This window comes from Mesitornis unicolor, unplaced genomic scaffold (genome assembly GCF_000695765.1).
Source record: "Mesitornis unicolor isolate BGI_N332 unplaced genomic scaffold, ASM69576v1 scaffold727, whole genome shotgun sequence".
NCBI lineage: Eukaryota > Metazoa > Chordata > Aves > Mesitornithiformes > Mesitornithidae > Mesitornis > Mesitornis unicolor.
Window position 1 is genome coordinate 24,556 of NW_010194133.1, and position 9,147 is coordinate 33,702.

General features: G+C 40.2%; 1 protein-coding gene across 1 annotated transcript in view; it reads right to left on the bottom strand.

The window, feature by feature from the left end:
- ARHGAP8 (Rho GTPase activating protein 8) overlaps positions 1 to 9,147 on the bottom strand; it is a 56,716-nt gene that overhangs the window by 12,047 nt on the left and 35,522 nt on the right. The gene's annotated exons all lie outside the window — the stretch shown is intronic.

Genomic DNA, 9,147 nt, shown 5'->3' on the forward strand with positions numbered 1-9,147 from the left:
AGCAGAGTAATCTAAAATATTAGCCTATGCTGGTCTGACAAAACATAAAATTGATGATGTTTTGAGAAGGGGGGAGCAGGCCACCCACTGACTTAGAGCAACTGCTGTATGTTTCTTGATGTGAGTGTGGAAGAGTAGATTGACTTTTTCTTTTCATGCTTAGCTTTCAGCAGGTAAGTAGCGAGAATGAAATGTATGTTTGTGTATTTCAATTAAAGTACATGTGCATCTATTTGCATGATCAAGAATCCTCATTGCATTCTACAAAAATCTGTAGTTATACATTAACGAAAGACACTCAGCCATTCTTGCAAATTCAGCCAGGTTACATGTGTGTTTTATATATTAAAAATTAGTAAATTAATACAAAATTCCTTAAGGAATGCATTCCTTACAGACAAGCATTTAGAACTGTTCATATGAACTTAGATCAGTGTACTAAAAGAACTGATAATGTACCACTGAAGTAAATTTCCAGATGTGCTTCAGAGACTTTTGCAAAGAACCCCAAGCTCTACCTGAAAGTGTTCCACCAGTGAGATTTAGAGGCTTAGCTGGAGTTTAGCTGAATACAGCTCCTAGTTACTTTCTAAGCATTTATGCCCTCGCTTGTTAAATTCCAGGTTGAATATTAAAACTTTAGCCCATGCACTAAGTTCTGGAAGCAGTATGATGTATGATAACTACAACAGATAAGCAGGACACGTGTGTTTACTAAAGGAACCAAATGGACAATAATTATGATCTATTCGACTGCTTGCTTTAATCCCGACCAGGTCATGTTTCAGTTGAAAAAAGTTACGGCAAATGACATCACTGTACTAAAACTGTCCCATTAGATTTGCAGTGCAGCCTGTCTAAAGACATGGCTTTGGAAGTGGCAGCTGTGAACATCAGCTCATCAAGGCATTGCCCTCAGCAAACAAGAAATACAGTCATTTCCTTAGAATTTGTAGGATTTTATACTGGCTGTCAGTGGACTAGAGGCTTTCTGTAGAAACAAGTCTTTCAGAAAATGGACATCATGAACGCTAGCAATTCAGTTTGCAGAAACTGGTTTAATAGTTAATGCTTTAATCTGATGTGAATCTCACTGTATAAACTACGATGCAATAAATATCAAATTGTAACATGTTTATGCCTTTATTGGCTAAGCTTTCAAGAGTCTAATTAAAGACATTAATCTGCAGCGTAGACAGCAGCTGTACTTGTCTGGCCCTGCATCCCATCAGTGTTACTACAATGGCACATAACACTAAGCTCTTGCTGGATATGGGTTTTGGGGGTCTGAAAGGGAAAAAAACACCCAACAACTTCTATCCTTATCTGCAGAAATCTGGGATACAGGCGATATCTGTGCTTCTTCCAGAATTCATTTTCCAGGTCAACTGGAACAGAATCAGTATACAGCAATCTGTCTGATCACAGGTGGCAACAAGCCAACTACCAAAGCAGGTATCTCCAATCCTTCTTACATTTGTGGGCAACCTATCTAAATGATGTGACACTAATAAAATGCAGGTTACTGCAATTCTTGGGAAAAAAAGAGAAAGCTATATTCTCCTTCTAAAGTAAAAGAACCACAACAACAGAATAGCCACACTTTTTTTTTCATAAAAGGTGCTCAAACCAGAAAATAATACATTATAGCAATTTTTAAATAAAGCATGGGTCATAACTTCAGCCTACTGGTAAACAGAAATATAAGCAAACAGCCATTATACTATTGAACAGGGAAAATTATGAGCCTAGGTAAAAAGACAGCCCTTTTGCAATATATTTTCTAACTTCTGTGATGCATATAAACTGAGCAAGATACTTTTTTTTTAGAAGTCTATAAGTCTATTAATTGTTCTCAGTGCTTTCTTGTTTAGGCAGGGCAAGGGAGAGCTACCTTAAAACATGATTTGAATGATGGCGTTTCCTATGTCCCATAACCTTAACAGCATTAGCATATGTCCCCAACTGAGATCTCTTAATAAGGGAAGAGAAGGAGGGAAGAGACCTGAAGCCTCTTGCTGGTTGTTCCACTGTGATGGATAAATACATGGCCTTATACACAGCCAGGAAATACTTTCTCCAAACCTGTCTCTTCCTTTTCAGACACTAGGGAAAAACAGTTCCTGGAACTACCATAATTAAGCTAACACAAGGTGCCCATGTTAAAATAAGATTAATCACTTTGTCTTCTTTTTGCAGAGAAAACATATGCCAGACCCACCAGAGTTACAGGATGAGGAAACAAAATGGGCTGAAGACAATGCTGGTCACTGCAGCTCAAGGCATTAATTTTTGTCCTTTCAAAAAATAATTTTGAAGTAGTTTTCTTAATTTCTGTTAGCCATATTCTCAAATCAAACCCTGTTTACACCATGACTCACATCTGCTGTCTCTTTAAAGATAAATATTTTTGTTTTGGTGTACAAGTTGAACTATTTTGCCATTAACAGCACGCGTAACACAGCCATAGAGAGTACCAAGCCAGAACACTGCCAGGGGATGACTGACATGAGCAGCAAGCCTGGGCTTTCCCCTTCTGACAATCACACAGCTGCGCATCACTCACATATGCTATCAATGCTGAAGAGCCTCTGTTGAGACAACTCACCCTGCCCCTCACCAAAAAAAGATAGACAGACAGACGGACATCAGTGGACTTTTCCTACGCTGCACTAAACTCTCCAGACCAGAAAGAGTGAAATTTTATTTTAAATATTAAGTGGTGTACAGAAAAAAAGTATTGATGTGACTAGTGAAGGAGCCTTCCGTATTCAATGAAAAGTGATTTTGCGATTGAGAACTTAACTGAGTAATTATTTAAATGTCAGTAATCATAAATGAAAACAGGCAGGCATTTCATTTCACATTGAAATAAGATAGTTTTTTCACAGTAGACAAAATTTCACAGTGCAATGACACAACTGTGTCACACTTCGAATTAATAAACTGTTGCTAAAAATACTTAACCTCCTTCTACCCTCCCTCAATCAGTTGTCCCACAGGAAAGACACAGAAAATCAAAACTGATAAAGATAAATTAAAGCAACACATGCTGTCACATTGCTGCAAACTTGTCAAAGAGAGAGAGATGAGAAAATTACATTCTTTTTCTTTCAATCATCCTTCATTTGAGGGTTGCTGGCATCAAAAACCTTTGTTAATTTGTTGGCTTTCAGAAGAGAAATAGCAGAGTGAGCATTTGAATTCCTTCTGTCCCAAACTGAGTCTGGAAATGTTTCTTTTCACTGGGGTCCTGCCAAGTCTCAGGAAGTGTCCATCCTGATTTGGAAGCGGTTTTCATTCTTATTAATACAACTGATTTAAACATCTTCTTGCAGATTACCTAATTCTAATAACATTCCTTTTCACAAATTAGAACTAGTTTATTCCTAATATGAGGACTGGTGAGCTTATAGCATATATTTCATTGTCCATCTTCAGTGGGCAACATCTTAAATGCCCGAAGGAGTGGCAGTTGTGAATTTTTATGCTTAAGATCAATTCAAGATACTTTTTTAAAGCTAGAATACAGTACAAGTTTGAGGAGGAGATTGCACAGCCTACCTTCCCCTTGGACTCTGTAATGAATACAGAACAAGTGAGTGTGATGCCTGCAGTTTGTAAAGATGACTTGCACGGTGCAGAGCAGATCAAGGGCAGAAAGGAAGAGAAGGGACAGTTCCAGCCCTACTGAAAAGCTGAGCAGCAGCAGCAAGGATGTAGAACTGTGGATGCTCCACAGAACTCAAAGTGTATTTGTGTCCTTGCAGTTTTAGGCATAGTCTCTAGCCTTTGGATTTATGAATGAATATTCTCAGTTCACACCTGGCATCTCTGAACATTATTTATTTACAATGCCTGAGCACCAAAACCACAAACCGTGCTTATTACAAGGTTCATTTTTATTTGATGCCACACAAAGTAGTCTTGGGATTTATCTCATCTTCATGAACCCCAGGTAATAACATTCACATGAAAACAAAAGACTCAAGAACTCAGAAATGTTTATATGGCCAATGTCAAGCTTTCCCAGTGTTGCATTTTTAAAAGATATGTGATTGATCACAAGAAGTGGAGGCCAGGAGGCAAACTCACTAAGCTGCAGCAATATTCAGAATGTGTAACAATCCATCTCTACCAGCTCTGACTATCACCACCAGAATGTATTCATTCCCATTAAAAATCTGAACCAAAACTTTCTCCATCAGCAAGATTTGTTGTGCTTCATGGAGGGGATGAGGAAGAAAGATTAATCACTGTTTACCACTGCTTCTGCTATTGAACAGATAAAGGACAGCTTTAGTTGTCACTGTAATCATACCATAGGACATTTATTACTTTATCACTAAACTTCTATAGCATGGTTATGACCATTCACCAGTCATCGCCCAGGACTCTCCTGTGGTACTGCAAGACAACATTGAACAAAAACTTTGTGCTGCAAAGCACTTCCAGTCAACAAAAGAGATGAGGTAAGAGAGAAAGACTCAGCAATAGGGGCTACTGCAAGATAATGTTCCTGTAGGGGACAGTTATCTTTCCTGCTTTATAATTCTGTAGTGCGATTCCTTCACTGTGAGATTATTGTTCCATCACTTCTGAGCTGCTGCTGATCTCATATGGTCTCTTTAGTAACCAGCTCTTCACACAATTTTTTTTGTAGCTGTTTCCTTATTTGGCCATTCCTCAAAATGCAAATGTTACCAAATTTTAGTAATAATACCAGCAGGTTAGTTTTGGTTTTAAACTGTTTAAAACATGGACTAACATGTATCTTATGCCTTTGAGGATACTCTCTAAAACATAAGATACACTAAAAATAATAATCCTACCTACATATTTCAAACTGGTATTTTCCATGAGACCAGTGCAAATGATTGTATTAATATTTGAGATCAGCTTGAGAACACTTCTGACCTTCGTAACCTATGTGACATCTTCATGCAGGTCTGAACAGGGCTCTTGATACCCACCTTTATAATGAATCAAACAAAAGTTTCCTTGAAAGCTGTCTTCTGACCTCCTGATGTTGGGGGGTTTGCAAATAAAACATGGATTTTGCCATGCAGTTTCATTTTTAATGTGTATCAGTTAGTACAAGAGCCTTGATACAGTCGGCTAGAAACGACAGCCCCCATTTACAGTCTCACTTCAGCACAAAATAGGTTGCTGAGGACACGCGGGGACATGTTACCCAGAAAAAGAAAATTACTACTCTGAATTACTACACTTCTGGTTCAGACTCCTTGGGCAATATGTCCATATGTAGGCAAGGCTTGTGTCACTCTAAGTCCACTGACATCAGTGGTGAAATTCCCACTGTCCTTGTAGAATCAGCATCAGGCCAGCACTAAATGCTTTTGCACCTTCAGTGTTGTGCCTCTCCAGAGGTCCTGTAGTCCAAACCACCTGAGAAAAGTTCTCCCCTTGGTCTTGCCATCCTAGTCTTCTCTTAAGCTGCTTCTACACCCAGCCCGGTGGACTCACCCAGCAGCCAGGGATGGGGACGGCCTGGGAGAAGACCTGCCAGTCTAAAGTGGCCACTGCTGTATTAGGCACTCAGTGACTCCTCATGTCCTAAATTTAGTGTGTCTCCTGGCCCGAGTCCCTTCTTCTGAGGTATGGCTGTGGCACCTGCAGCAAACTCTGGTTTCTCCCAAACAGGAGCAGGAAAATGAGCTCTGCAATCACACGCTCTCCTGACGGCATTCTCCATGGGTGCATGTTTGAATACATTCCTAGTTGGTGTCCCAGAGGACACAAGCTGGCAGGGAGCTGTAGCTGCAGGTGGAGCCAGCTCCTGCTGCTATTTCTCTGCCAGCACACTGAGAAAACAACCCAAAGGGACTGGCCAGGGCTTCTGCCCTGGTGGGAAGGGCAACGGCATCAGCTGTGCCAGCCAGGAACCAGTGGGGAGAGGCAGGAGCTCCTCTGTATCCCCTGCGCCCCCATGACGGTGATGTTTCCATAAGAAATGGGCACTGGTGCCTGTGCATGGTGCCTGTGTACAGGTACCCGTAACCTGTTGATGAAGCATGACTTTGAAGATGCTTTTGTGATCTAAGTCAAAAGTTTCAGAAACTGATTTCAGGTACATAGATGTGAAAATGTAGCAATAGGAAGAAAGAGTCGAAATTCTGCACCTCGGGTGCAAAACAAAACCCACTCCTTGCTAATTCTGTGAGCCTGGAAACCATGCCAGAATCAAATGGAATAGGGTAATGACAGTGAATTTTTGTCACTTCCGGAAGATGAACTGAAGCTCTCACTGTGCTCACGGCCACGTCTGGAGTGCAAAGAACGCTGCCAGTCAGCCTCTCGGGGCTGTCAGCACAGGAACCGACACTCGCTGGAGCTGATGGCAGAACTGAGATATTCCAGATTTAGAGAAAGAGTTAAAATCATACCAGACAGCAGGTACAACAGATACCTGCACACTTATAATCAAGTGCAAAAAAATGCACGTCTATCACCTACTGCTTAACAGCCTTGGCATGGCAGGTATTTGGCTTTCAAGCATCAGCTGGCTGAGAATGTCAGAAAACACTCTACCTGACAAGCCATCTCTCCTTAGAAATCTGGTTTGTGGAGATCTCCTTATGATAGGGAATATGACAGCTCTGAGCAAACCTGGGCTTGGTTGGAAAATATCAGCACTGACAGAACCTGTGCCATTCCTCCGTGGAGGCACAGAAGGACAGAGAGCTAGGGGAAAAAACCAAGATATTCTGGCTAGCAAGTGCATGGCTGGACTATGCATCAGTGGCCAGCGTCACCATGCCACTGGCTTTCAGAGATGCATAAAGTAGGACAAGGTCTTTGTTCAGAAGCACCATCACATTTCCTCAGAGCCTATCTTTTACAAACTGTGCTGATACTGCACTGAACAGATGAGTTTTTAGCCAAAAAAAAGATGAAGTTTGGAGAAGACCCAAGGATGATTACTGCTTTCAGAATAACAAACATTTCATCTAGCAGACATTCTGCAATGACAAGGTTGAGCCAACCCTTTCTTTTATCCCAACCATGAGAGCTAAAACTTGGCTTTTTTTTCCCTGTACTGTGCAATTGGCATAGTTGCTTCAGAAAACTGGGGGTATCTGAGCTAGACTCAGCAATTAGTGAGAGTATGGGACTGGTGCAACAGTGATGAGACAAAACACCCAGAAAGAACAAAAGCAAGATATGGAGGAGGCTTTGTGTCAGATCTTAGTTACTGGTCATGAGCACAATATAATGATAGCCACAAACATCCTGTTTCTTTAAAATCTTTAAATAGGTCCAAGGAAGTGCCAGATACACAAAGCTCTGCTCCCAAGCACAGCCAAAAGTTTAAATCAATTAACATTTTAGTGACTAAATTTTCACTCAATTTCTAAATAATAACAGCTGTGAGAAGTAATGATGTTAGTGCACATTCATCCTCATTTTAGCTCTCTTGACTCCTGTGATTAGTGAGGAAGAGGTATTTACCTATTAAGATAAGCTAAATATATGTAAGGATGATTGTTTCATAACAATTTAAAACATGAAAAAGCCTGGCTTTCATCTGCAGATGGGGCATGCACTGATACACTACACAAGCTCTAATTATTCACTTACAATTATAATTACAGGGATTGTCTCAAGCTGCCAGTCACTTGCCTTCAATATTCTTAGGAGTGAACTATTTACATTCCCATCTAACCATAATATTTGATATAAGCTACACCTGCAAAGTTTTCATCATTAGCACCAGTCTGGAAACAGCACATCCAAACAAATTTATGGGCTTGAGTGGAAATCCCGACTTTGGACCAAGAGGCCTTCGATGAAGGCTCTTAGAAATTCTTCACCTACTGCAGATCAGGAGATACCTTCAACAGCAGAACTGGCCCCACTCCAGTACTTGGCCTTGGCTGCTGCAAGCATTTTGAAAATAAATCAGCAATTTCAAGGGGTGAGGACCTAGTTGTTCTGTACACGAGCACCCCTATAGATGCTATGCTCCACTATTTGCAAACTGTAAGCAGGTATCCACTGCAGTGGATATTTCTCTCATTATTCTATGCGTATCATTAATCAGCTTCACTCAAGGTATGAAACCCAAACAAAAATAAAATTGGCAGTTATTTAATGTTCTTATTTATCATGAGGTAAGCTAAAATACAAAGGAGCATAGCCTAGCAATGAGGGCAAGACTCTAAGTGTCTAGTCCGTCCTCATTTAAACCAGTATGATCTTGCACTGATTTAAATGAAGCCAGGATTTCTCTTGAGAATCAGCAATAAAGCTGAGAAGAAACCTTTTTCTTGCACCCCCCTCACCTTTGTCTTCACAAATGTGAAACCTGTTCAGTACAAGTTTTTTAAAAGTCTAACATTTCTCGCTTAGGGTTTAAATAAACTCACGCCAAACCCTAGTGGCAATAATTAAAATGAAGAGAGATCAATGATGCGTACTATTTGAACAGTGAAAGCAAAATTTACCTTGTTCAGAATGACAGCTGAATTGGCAATACTGTGGGATATAGGTTTTGGGTTAGCCTGTCCACAAAAGAATGTAATCTACTGAAAATTTACATTTTACATTGTTTGTGTGCTGTCAATAAAAATAGCTCTTTAAATGAGGAAAACCTCAGATAAAACTCATTTAACAGCATTCTAGAGATCAGAGTCTGGTTTTCGTCTTAACAAAAATCCTGCTGTTCCTCAACAATTGTTCAAACATTAACCAAACTTAATGGCATATTAAACACCAGTGACGTTTCTCCTTTTTAGAAAAAAATAACTGAACCAAACACATTTTGATTTTCTGCATTTGACACACCTATTAAAAATTCACACCCTTCTTTCAAGGATCTTAGGAATCATTCCCAGTTCTACCACTGCGTAATGTTGTGTTAGTCACATAACTGTGTTATGCTCCGTTTCTGTTCTGTCACCTGTAAAATAAATGTACCCAGGCTATAGATTTAGTACTGTAAGATTTAGTGAACATACGTGAAACTGAGGCCTTTAAGCGCAAAGGGCTATGGAACTGTTGCTGTGACTGCCTTGAAAATCAGGGATCAAAACATAAAACCACATTACACTGGGAAAAGAAAGTTCCAGACTGCAGCCTTATCTTGGATTCTCTCTATGCACACACCTTTGTCCCTGTGTAGGG